Source organism: Stegastes partitus, unplaced genomic scaffold (genome assembly GCF_000690725.1).
Source record: "Stegastes partitus isolate 25-593 unplaced genomic scaffold, Stegastes_partitus-1.0.2 Scaffold24, whole genome shotgun sequence".
In the NCBI taxonomy this organism is placed as follows: Eukaryota; Metazoa; Chordata; class Actinopteri; family Pomacentridae; genus Stegastes; species Stegastes partitus.
The window spans coordinates 615,502-626,063 of NW_007577755.1; positions in this window are offsets into that span (position 1 = coordinate 615,502).

Below are 10,562 nucleotides of genomic sequence, written 5' to 3' on the forward strand. Positions count from 1 at the left end.
GCCTCGGTTAAATGCCAAGCGAGCCGCTACAGGAGTAGAAACAGACTAAAAGCAGACTTAGAAGCCCGACTCTCGTCTAGCTGTGTGGGACGGGTGAAATTTTTGACTTTTCACTCCGGCAGCTCAGTGGAAGCCCCGGAGGTGTTTGATCTGGAGACAAGGCCTCTAATCTGAAAACAGATGCAGCGGCTGGAATCAGAGCCAGGCTTGTATTCGGAGTGACTTCTTAAGAACAGTTGCCAGCCAGCTAAACTCTAAAGCCCATCCAGAGGCCGAATCAGTAGCACGCACATCAAATTCCTCAACAGTCCTGCAGTCACGACACGCAGCAGCAGCTCAGAGGCATGGACACAGATCCCAGAACAGCAGTGACCTTTCTCACGGCAGACTCCAACTGCACAATACTGAGTCATCACCGAACACACTCTGAATGAGGTGTGAAGCTACGATGGGCTTGTTTGCAAACAAGTGATTTTTTAAAAAAAGCTAAACTGCAGTTTGAGGGATTTAAAAGTGGAGAGTGAAGCTCTGACAGACCTGATGTTTTTGCCCTACTTTTCCAAAACTGAACGGAGACATTGGTATAGTTAGGAGCAAACTGACCCAGTTGCTACTTATGAGTGATGATGATGGTGACCTGCATCAACAAAAAATGGCAGATCGGACTCTGGCTCCGGCTCATTTAATCGTGTGCAAGTGAAAGTTTTCGATGTTGCCGTAGCAGCACGTTGGCAACTTTCAGAGTTCACAGTATGTGCTGGCACAGATGGCACATTACAGGGACAGCAGGACTTCACATGCAGCGCAAGACAAGTGCCACAGATTCTGACTCAGTATTCAGTCATCATGTGAGGGAATCATAGTGAAATTAAATGTTTTCGTGGCAGGATGCAGAAGGGAGTAGGATGCATGAAATTGTGGAGGAACCGGAGCATGCATGCAGAGGAAAACAAGATGCAGAAGGTGAAGCATGTAGAAATGAGAGGGGTGGGAATGGACCGGTGTGGCTACTGTGTGGGGTGGGGTGGGGTGTGCACAGCAGCCTCCCTGATCCTGCCTCATCTTCCTGAAACTCTCCACCAACAGTTTAGTATTGATGATGTAACAGCACAGGTTCCCTGCATAGATGCACTCCACTTTTATCTAGCGGTTGCTAAGCAATGGCTCTTCCTGCAAAAAAAAACCCCTCTTGAAATCCAGTCCCTGCGGCATCGGTGGTCGCCCATCTCTCCTCTGAGCATCTCAAATGGACAGACATGATAGAGCCCCTGAAGGACGGCTGCAAATAACAGGGAGCTGCTGTGACAGAGCTGGAGGAGGAGGAGGAGGGAGGAAAAGCTGGAGGTGACGGTCTGTTGTGGGATCTATTGCACTGTCAATCAGGCAGCCATCACAGACTATCTCATCTGTACATTTTAGATTTCCTGGGTAGAAAATGGTGCCATTGTAAAATAAATAAATAAAAAATCTGGTCAGCTGCCACACAGAAGCGACGAAATACTTTGATTTTAATTGATCTTGAGCAGCAAATTGGTTGTGACAGGAGCAGAGCAGCACCTGCTCGGACGCGTTCAGGCATCTTTCAGACACGACAGGCCCATATGCTTGAACTCTCTCCGCGTATATAACCTCCGATGCCTTGTCAAGGTCAAACCATTCACCTAATAATAGCAACACGGAGCCGCAAAGAGCCCCAGCACGATTGTAATAGATCCGCCGTTTCGCAGAATCTGCTCTAAATTGAGCCATATTTTGGACACACATGGCGCGTCGGAGGATTAATGAGCGACGCTCCCCGTCAATGTTGCGGCGAAATAATCGTTTGTCAGGTGATCTATCAACCCATTTCAGGTGTTTTTCTTTTTAAAAATTATGCAACCGCTTCACGACAGCACGAAACTGTTAAGTCATATCAGAGAAATATCAGAAATCTAAACTGATCGCAGGGAGAAACGGGTACAATCAGGTGAATCTTACCTTGTGCAGGTTGCGGAGCGGGTTTTAACACTGTGACAGTATTAATCCAACGTGAGTAAACGCCGTCTTCATTCAGGCACTGTCTCCGTTTGCAACATCTCTGCGCGCAAAGAGATGCGAAATCACGGAGCTTCCAGGGCGCATAGTGCGTAAAGTCTGACGCAGGAGCTCCACGCCTGCCACAAGTTTAGCCGCTACAATCACGTTAAGTTGTGCAGGTGCTGATTTATAGCGATCGTTTGTCTCACTTCGGCGCTTTCACGATGTTTGTGCGGCTCAGCCTCCCCTCCAAAAAACACCCGATCGCACCTCCGGTTTCCACGTGGTTGTGGCTCTGTTGTGGGATAAATCAGCCCCCCCATAGGACGGCCACTTACTATGGTAAAGTCACGACGAAGTCTGACGCAAGTTTGACTCATCCAGCTCGTGTTCACGTCAGCATCAAACATCTGCAGTGTTCCCAGGATGGACACAAGAGCAGCACAGGTAGCATCAGCCAGGTGCGTCCACAGAGCTGGTTGAATGAGCTGCTTGTGCTAATGTTTGGATAGTCGCAGGGCTCCCCCCTCCACCACATCTCCCTTCCTGATGGTTAGATAGTCAGTTTTCACCTCACGTCTTGGATGATAGTGGCCTTAATGATGATTAAATAGTAATGAAATCACCTTACTGGTGAAGAAGTGCATATGAGGTAAGACGATGTCATATTCTGACAGTGCGAAATAGGCATCTGTGGTTATTAATAAGAATATACACATACAAACCTTTCTTTCTCTTGACATGGAGTAAGAAGCCCCCGGTGTTCATCAATCGCTATAAGAGCTAACATAAAAGCTAACCAGATAACCAATATAATACATGTCTAAAAGGCTAACTAGCTAATTATATGTTGAGCTAATAATGTTGTAAGATAAGCTTACTATAGCACTAGCTAACTAGTTGACTGTATGTTACACTAATAATATTATATTCCTGATAAATTATGTACATCCTCATCTAATATAGTAACATAATAGCTAACCAGCGGTAAAAAAGCAATACTATCTGTCTAAAAGCCTAGCTAGCTGACTTTAGGTGAAGCTAATTATGTTGTGCAATGTTAGCTTACTGTAGCATTGGCTAACTGTATGCAAAGCTAACAATGTGGTGTTATATTAGGTTGCTGTCACACCGCCTGACTAGGTGACTATATGTAAAACTAATAATGTTATGATATATTTGCTCGGTGTAGCACTAACTTGGCTCAGATAATATTTGTTGTGATATATTAACTTGCTGTAGTATTAATTAACCAGCTGACTATGCTAAGCTAATAATAATGTGCTATAATGGCTAGCTGTCTCACTAGCTAATTGTAAGTTAACTGGCAATAAGTAAAACACTTATCATCTATGTATGTGACATTTAACATTCATGTTACAGTTAAAGTGAGAGCAACAATAGAATTAGAATTACAATAGATTTCTTCATTTAGGCATACTTCCTGTGTACACACTGTATTAATACTCAGAAATATATTTTATCAGACATTGATCTTAAACAAGCATCTTCTCCAGATTACCCTGTTATTGCATTTTACTATGACACTGGTGGAAGCCCCTCATACAGTTAACCTCGGTTGCAGAGGCGTACCTGTTAACGTCTAATGGACATGTCATTTTGCTTTTGTGCCCACAGTGATGTGAGCTATAAAAAGGTGCGAAACGATGCTATTCCTCAGTGGCCGTTTCTCAAGAGCAGATAATTTGTGGCACGCTCATTTTTCTCTCTGACACCAGCAATTTATTCTGCCCTGGGCTCCATCCACACTCCCTGTTTTTGCTCCTCTTTCATCTGGTTCCTTTTTGTGTTTGCAAAATAGACAGACATGTCTGCATGACTTGTTTTGCTATTTTTCATGGTAGTCGTTTGTCCAGATGATGACAAGGATCATTATGAAGGCGGTGTGGAGGTGTATATACTGTATGTGTCAGGTAGCTGGGAGGTGTTGTAGGGAGCAGCTTGTGGCGGCAGCGGCGGCGTCCCTCCGTCACCAGGGCGAGCTCAGAGAGTGAAATGAGGCTGTCAGAAGGTGTGAGTTAAGCAAGGACACCGATACTGTTTGATGGATTGGAAAATTTAGAAGGGAAAAGTGTTACTCGTGTGTCAGACACTGGAGCTGTGTGCAGCAGTGACATTTTGCTATTCCGCTGGTAAACCTCTTTCCAATCCTGTCTGATGTGAACGTTTTGTCAGATTTTCACAGTAAAGGTGTTTCTTAATCTGCTCCTGTTCCTACTGTACATCACGTTCCACTCTGTGATTACTCCCTTTAACCTTAGAGGACATCCTAACCCTGTGGTATGTGCTAATCTCTGCTTCCATCACAAGACATCCCCAAAACACACACCTTCCCCCTCTCTCTCTCTCTCACACACACACACACACACACACACACACACACACAAGTAGCACTGCATCAACAACCAACATGTATGCACAGTATGCTTCCTGTCTCCTTCAATTCACTCATGTGACTCACTTTCCAAGGGCTGACTGCTGGGATCAGTTGCCATGGCAACCCTGATCATATGATGGTTACTCACCCTGTGAGCATTTTTTTTTCATTTCAGTTTCCCCCCCACCCCCCTCCTCTAGAGCACCTACCGGCTCTCTCACATATGGCTGTGAATGAGCTGCTGAAGTACAACATCCCCCTTTAAAAAAAACACACACACAACTTATCGTCGCAGGGTTTGTTTTCCTGCCCGTGGATCATCGCTTCTGATGTGCGACTCGACTCGTAAACACATAGTTTATCACACCTTTAAATTATGCAACTGAGGACATGATGCCCCCTGCCTCCTGTCATGTTCAGAATGCTGGTGCAGTATTACTCACCTAAAAGCTTCATGAATAACCACAGGTCATAATTCTCGGAGTGACGGCATTGAATCACTGAGTTAAGCAAAAAAAAAGGAAGAAAAAAAAATCACATTTCATATCAGATAAATGGTTCCCTGGGAGAAATTTCTCTCCCGCTGCAACATGGCTCTCTGTTATTACATCTTGACCTTGAGTCGGGCGCTTTTATTCATATTTGTGTCTGTACAGCTGAGAGGGAAGTTTAGAGAGAAGCTGCAGCGAAGGCCTCGGATGCAGCCTTAATATTTCACATACTAAATTGGGGAACAGAATCGAGAGGTAATGAGCCGCCAGACTGGGGTGTGATTTACTGAGTCTTTTACAACCATTTATAAGGGCTTAGTGCCGTGGAGTTTGACTGCTAAACACCCTGTGAATAGAGATATATGCTGAGACTGCCAGTGTGACATATGTACATTAACAGATTATTAAAGTGCCCCATCAAATATTGATTTCATTCTGACTGTGACGATTGAACAGGTGAGAGATTTCACGTTTCCCTTCCACGCTGCTCAATGAGAGGCAGCGTTTCACATCAGCTTGAGAGAAAACTGTGAATGGAGGTGACGTTTCCAGAGCAGATAATATTATTAAAACTTGCATTCACTATCAGCTGAGCACCGGCCTGTATCTGCGACCTCAGGAGAGCCGGGTTGCCAGGTCACAAATTAAACATGATGACGAACGCCGACGGGCAGAACCTGATCCGTGTCTCGGGGGGTGTTTCTGTTGCAGCTAAACCTCGCTGGTGCTCATGGTTCAACTTTGTCTCTGTGCTTCCCCCCCTTGTTGCCTACTATTAATGGTGCAGTCCCAACTTGGCGAATGTACTGACGCCTTGCCTTCTCCCCGCTGGGTGTGAACGCGTAGTGGAAAGAGGTGGATGAAAGAGAAGGGAGGGACACGTCCCCTAGCTGACTACGTGCTGCTCCTGAGGAACAAGAAAAGAGAGGGCAGCTGTAGTCAAACTGGCTCAGGTGTAACACCAGCAGACACACTGACCTACAGCTCTCTTTTTAGGAAGAGCTTTGATGCAATTACGCCGCAATTTTGAAAGCTTGAAATATGTACACGCTGCTATTCGCAGTGTTCAAGCAGAGGTAACTCATTTGTATTCCTTTGCCGACTTCCCTTTAATCGCCCCTCCCTGTTGTTCAAGTGACAAGAGGCTCATTAGTACCCTGGTAAAGCTTCACTTCTCCTCCCAAGATAAAGAAAAATACACAAAAGTCACGACCACGAGAGGACAAGCATGAGTATTGACACCTGTGATGAATGTGCAGCGGCAAAATCAATGGCTGGGATTTGGCCTTGAGACCAAAACAGATAAACAGAAAATTAAAGTGGCAGTGCGTTGTGGGTGTGATGATTTGACAGCAGACAATTTGGGTTTGGTTGACTTTGAGGCTCTTTTTCTTTTTCATGAGTATGAATAAGTCTGACCTTTTCCCAGAAGAATAGGCAATAAAAGATACTGAGATGTTCTCCTGAAGTCGCTTTTATTAGTTCAGAGATGATACTTTTGGCATATAAAGTCACATCACAAGGCTTTCATTCATAACTTAAACCTCACATCAGTCGTTTGTTTGTCTTTACACCAACATGTGTTGTTTCAAAATAATTCTCTAGCAATGGTTATTTACGTCATGAGCGCTGCACTGCAAAGCCACTGACGCCAAATTCCTCCATTAGTGCCCTGTGGTTGCCTATATGTGTGTGGGAGTGTGGGGAAAATGAGCCGCTGAAAATAGATCAGACAACGTATCATGTCAGCAGGATTACCACATCACTGATCCTTCTCTTCTCTGGTGAATATACGATGCAAAGTGCTGTGCGGCGAGCTGCGTTTGGAGCAATCAGCAGCGCGCTATTGTTGCCTGATGGAGTAATTGTTTTTGCAAAGGGGCGGAAATGAGTCAGCAAATTGTAAAAATTAAACCGATACCTCCTATTGTTGTCTCCAACTTGGAATGCCTCCCCCAGCTGTCATGTTTAAGTACTGACTTAAGAGCTGTTTAAAAGAATAAAGTGAAGCTAAGACAGGATGAAAGTAATTCCTGCATATTTTGCTAATATGGTGCGAACACTGCTCCTCTTTGTCCTGACCTTAAATGTACCAGATGGCAGTTCAGAGCTCCGCCGTCGGAGGCCGTACACTAAAAGAAATATGCACACAGTAAAGACTTGCTGCTCGCTCGTAGATCAGTGTGCATTCATCCTTATCATGCATAATGAAAACTCACTGGGCCCTGTTGGTATTAATGGGCAAGAGCCAGTTTGCACTGATGGAAACAACAAAACTAATTAAGTCGAGGTTGTTGTTTGTCACGTTTATGCAAATCCTCGACATAACAAAATTGAACCGGTGTGGTAAATTACACAATAATAGTTACATAGCTGTGTGTTGGTTTATTATGTGTGTGGCTAAAAATAGAACCTTTAATACCTGAGCGGTGCAGCGATGTGTAGGATTGTGAGCACACAGTAAACCAAAACCACGCAGAGCCAGTCGGCGGCCTGTGAAAAGTCCATCTCAGACGATGTAACCGACACTTCTCACGGTGACTAATCCGTAGTGACTGGTGCCAGGAGGGCAACACAGCATTTAAAGAGGCAGAGCGTGTTGCACAAAAGACGGTGAACAAAATGTTTGCACCCTGGCTGTTGTGACCCTGTCTGCTGGATTCTTGTCAAAAAAATCTGCTCTCCCTGAGGGCCGATAGAGGATGTGTTGGTGTGCTGTGGGTGTATGTGTGTGTCCAGGCATGGTTGATGGTACTTTTACAGCTGCTTAACCCAAACTCTCTGTGTTTCCGTTGTCGTGTTGTGCTGGTTAACCATCCTTGACTAACACAGATGCTTTGGTACAATTAAGAATAGAAGATGCAATGAGGTTTCTTGGTTTTCCTCCAAAGCATCGCATCGACTTCACATCGTGTCTCAGGAAGTCAGATTTCCATAATCAACCCTCTTGTACTTTCACTACAGTGGATCAGTATTCTGAATGCAGCGCTGGATATCATTATCTCACAGAGCTCCCGTGTCTATAGAAAACCTATGCAGAGAGGCTTACTTATTCATGAGCACCAAATGGACCTGCACAATTTAAAAGTCACTGCTCACATGCAGACCACTAGATGATTCATGTTTCCCTCCCTGCAGTACTTCTGCCAGCAGTCTGCAGGGACCTCAGGGCTAAAGCTGAGCCGTCCTGCATGAGTAAAGGCGTCAAATTCTGCACAAAAAAATGAGACTTTTTCCGTTTCAAGGAGGATCAAAAAACCATCTGTCCTGCGATTTGACATTCATCACTAAGATCATAAAAGTCCTAGAATTTTAAAGTCGCTCCAGTTTCGTTCTCTTCACATTGTCAGCAGTGTTTTTGTTTGTCAGATTGTAACACAGCGAGTTAATTGAAAGCTGATGCAACTTCTAAGTAACATAAATGATACCACTCTGTTGTATTAGTATAGTGCACATATGATTACCATCTCCTCTGTGCATCATTTATTTACTCCTCAACTGAAAGAAAGTGATGAAATTATGATTTTGAAGAGTCACTGTGATATTGTTGTGCCCTCTACTGGTTGGAATTGTAACAACATTCTAAAATGTGAATTTTAAGATGAGCTACTTATAATCTAAATACTGAGGGCATCTTGTTTAATGCCTGTAGTGTGAAAACAAACAGTAGATGAAGAAAGGAAACCTGCACGTATTGATGCTATACATCAAACTGTTTCATTTGCAGCTGTTTGTTTAGTCTGTTGTCCTACAAGATCTGAAATGCTCAAATATTGATTAGCCTTTTTTTTTTTTTTTCCGACAGGTTTCGCACAACTGCTCTCATGTCTCCGAACGATTAGCATGGTAATCCTCCCTCCTCCCTCCGTCTCCTCTCCGGCTGTCGAGGCAGGCTGCTGAGGACCTCTGCTGTGGAGGGAGGGCTTCGCTGCCATCTGGGCTGCAGCAGGGAGTGGCAACCGAGACAACAGCACCAGATACTCGTTCAACCTTTATGTGCCACCAGTAAGACGCAGAGGAACGAGAGCCTCTTTTTCAAGTACGTGGGGCTCACAACAAACCAGATCCATCGACATATAATACGTAGTTGTCGTCATGATATAAATCAAAGGCATCACCACTGAAACTATTCATTCACAACAAGATAATAAGTTCTTAGAAGGTGCCAGGCTTTGCTGTGTACCTTGCTTCAATGCCTGCTATGAACTATTCCGGGACGGCAGCACAGGCATAAGCTTGCTGTAGGAACATCCAGAAAAAGCTATTTTTTCAGAGTGAGTCTGGAAACCTTGGATCTGCATGTTAGCGGAGAAGTAAAGTGGTAGTTTATATTCCATTTTGGACGTCTGCTTGCATGGGTAAAGATGGTCTCATTAGCAAAAGTGCATGCACATCTGTTACAGACGTGAGCCAAGGCACACAGTGGGGTTTGTGCAAAAAATAAAAACCTTTATTTCCCAAGACGGTATGTAGAAAAAATGACCAGTGTGTTGTAACTAACATACTGTAGGTCTTCGTCAGGGTCATTGTCAACAATAACTTGAAGTATATTTAGAAAAGCTCAGTCAATAAACAGGAACCGATGATGCTTTTTTTGTTAAATATGCGAAAATATAGTGGTTTGTGCTGTCAAAATCATCAAGTATGAAACCATTAGCATTGTGACCATGCAGAAAGTGAGCATTTATGTGTGCACACACCACACAAATGAATGACAACTGAACGTCTGCTTGTTTTGGGTGTTTACAGCTTTTTTCTGCTATACCTGCTCTGCTCTGCAGCCCTATTCGCTCCCCTTGTCCAGATTAATGTCTTAATCAGTAACAAGGCCAGCAGTTCACTGTGACAAATGCTGCAGTTGTTGAGACAGAACCTGGCCAGCTGCCGGCTCCATCAGTCTGCTCCTCTTTCTCTCTTCCTCCCTCTGCCGGAGACAAACGACCTCATCGCTGCCATCACACTGTGGCCGCCATCGATTATCGCCGTCTCATCCTCTCCTCGCCCTCCTCTTCCACCTCCAGCTCATTTAATTTGGTGTTTTCTTCACACCCTGTTACATTATCGATTTGGATGCGGGGTGGCAAGAGCTCGATGTCTCTTTTGCAGTCGGCTCCTTTTTTTTTTTCTTTCTGTGCAGCAGGGCCTTCCCTCAGGCTAAAAGCAAAGACAATAACTCACTTATATTTTAACCTGCCTTTTACAAGCTGTAGGTTTGACAGGATGGTTCAAATGATTAAGCAAGAGTGTCATTCCTGCTGTAAAGATGCTTAATTTTGGGGGTCAGCAGCATGTTGCCTGAGTTAAAATCAGCCATTGCAGCCTTGAAAGCTGGCAACAGTCTGCCATTAAAACCATAAACAACAGAGTAAAGGGTGAAATGACCTGGTCATAAAATCTGGCTAGTCTCTGGGTTTGATGTACACTTCTGGGCTCTATAAAAAACCGCCTTTGCTCTGAGCTCCGCGGCCATTAGTGGGAATGATTATCACCATATATTTCAACCTGTAGTCGCCTACTGAAGTTTTAGGTAATAGCAACTCCAAGGTCTTGCTTGTGACAGTAGGGAAAACAAATGATTATTATAAGAGGGTAAAGGTAATTGGCCATAATTCACAAGGGCCGCAAAAGAGTTTCTGGCTGTAATCAAAGCTGGTTTC